This window comes from Beta vulgaris, chromosome 3 (genome assembly GCF_026745355.1).
Source record: "Beta vulgaris subsp. vulgaris cultivar EL10 chromosome 3, EL10.2, whole genome shotgun sequence".
Lineage (NCBI taxonomy): Eukaryota > Viridiplantae > Streptophyta > Magnoliopsida > Caryophyllales > Amaranthaceae > Beta > Beta vulgaris.
Window position 1 is genome coordinate 36494982 of NC_079204.1, and position 2335 is coordinate 36497316.

Consider the following 2335-nt stretch of genomic DNA (forward strand, 5'->3'; position numbering starts at 1 on the left):
TACCCTAAAAACTCTAACAACATATTGGCGCATTTATTAGGCGCACAATTTAGAGACTCTTAGGTGTTCCTAAATCAGTTTTAAGTCTTGTTCCCTAACCTTGTTCCTATAGTGCCAGGTCTGTTCCTTTCATGGGAACAGAACCAAGTTCCTTTGAGAATTCACCACGAACTTAATAAGCTTTTACTCAACCTTAACAGAAGATTAATAAATACCCTAATGTATTCTAATCTTCATTCCATGCTTGATTCTTCATCCTCGAACATCTTTACTTCGATCTTGATTAATTCTCCGTTTAATCTTCAATCAAGTATTCTCTTAGCTCGAGCATGAATTACCTTGCAACAACATAAATAAAATATACTATGTCTTTTGTGGTTAGGTCATCTTCAAAACTCAAGGGTCAACAATTTCCCCCTTTTTAAAGATGCAACAAAAGGCATATAATATAAATAAATAATACACATAAGTCATATAAAACTAATTTTAACAAAGTATGTAACCAAGTTAAATTAATATTATAGACTCGTTATTTTATTTTGTAAAGAAGAAAATGAGAACATAATCATGACAAAAAAAATTTACTCTGATTGCCTTTCTTTCCCCCTTTGGCATCTTCAAAAACATTAGTCCACGATTTCAAAAAGATGAATTTATCTACTAAACACATCACACCACCAAACTTGTGAGAACACAATTTGGTTAGTATAAGCAAACAAAGCATTCAACTCTCAAAACCGCAATCCAAGAATATTAGCCATTCATTTAGACGCACACATGCAAAAAGATCAAACTTAGAATTATCAAATTAAAAGTTCCATTGTAGCATGATTAAAAGAGAAAGATAGAAAAGACAAATATATTAAAAAGTTCATGTTCCCACAAAAACTAAACTAAGAGAGGTTTAAGGTTTAAGAGAGGGAGGTTGCTCGATTCTTTCCACCACATCATGAAGCTTAGCCATCACTCTTATGATTTTCGGCCAAGTGTATCACCTCTTGAGCACACATCCTCAACTTCAAACCAGAGTTCATCATTGAATGGAGGAAGGTTCACCAAGCGACCATGATCACTTGTTGTCCTCCAAGGCTTTGTCAACTTTGGCATTACCCCTTTACTAACCCATTTAAATCCTTGCTTCCGTAGCAAACTCCATCATTGCTTCCGAATGACCCATAACCAAAGAGAACAAAATCCAATCTTCTAGCATGAGCTAGAGTATATGTAGAACAATGGTAGGATTTTGAGAAGAGAGGGAGCATTTGAGAAGGATTTGGTGCGCTGTTTGTTCCTTAGGTTTGGGAACAGCAGGTTGTTCCTCTGAATGGGAACACAGTTGTTCCTTATCTTTGGAACAGAACAGGAGGGTTTTGAGGTAGAGGGAGGGATAGGAATTATTTGTGGTGCTAGGGTAGATGGGAGGCAGATTTTTGTGGAGATGGAGGAAAAGGAGGATTGGTTTCCATAGGAACAGGAGTCGTTCCCTAGAAGGAGGAGGTTAGATTCATAATCTTCCTATCAATCACCCTAACTTCATCTTCCTCAAAACTTTCATTGTGTCAAGCAAAGGAAAATTAAGCACTTTCATGTTTTGAACTCTTTGACTAGTTCTAGTGCTTTTTGAACCGGTTTCACCACCTCTCAACCACCTTCTTCCCTTTCTTCTTAGCTTCTTCTTTTTCTTTTTTCGTTTTTCTTTTTCATTTTTCTTTTTCTTCTCTTCCATTTTCTTTTTCTTTTTCTTCTTCTTACATCATCATATACTTCATCATCCTCATCATCATCAAGGTTAGCCCTTCCCTTGATTACTTCCCATTCACAACACAAACATCCAATTATTCAAGGCACGCACATTCAACATATTTCCCGTAGATACACCAATGGTTTGAGTCCCCGAAATTTTCACATTGAACTTAAGCAAGATTTCGGTTATTAGAGCCCCGTATCCAACAACAAAACCATTTTCAATACAATGACTCATGTGTTGAATCATTAAAGAGGGAAAGTTTATGTGTTATGAGAGGCTAAACAATGAATATAAATCAAGTCCAACATGCTACTTGAGCACGTTTAGAAAGACGAGGAATAAGGCTTTCTTTAGATGTGAATAAAATTTTGTGGTAGGGAGAAAGAAGTTGTGATCAAGAAATGTTTTTCCCTTTTGACCACATATTTAACAATCAATTGATCAAAAGAGATATCCGAAAAGGATAGGAACCTCTTTGCTTCTTAAAATAAACATCGGTTCCTCTCACAGGAACACCAAGCAACTTACCCAAAGTTTTAGCATTCAAATCAATTTGGGTTCCTTTTACTAGAGTAGAACAATTCCCTT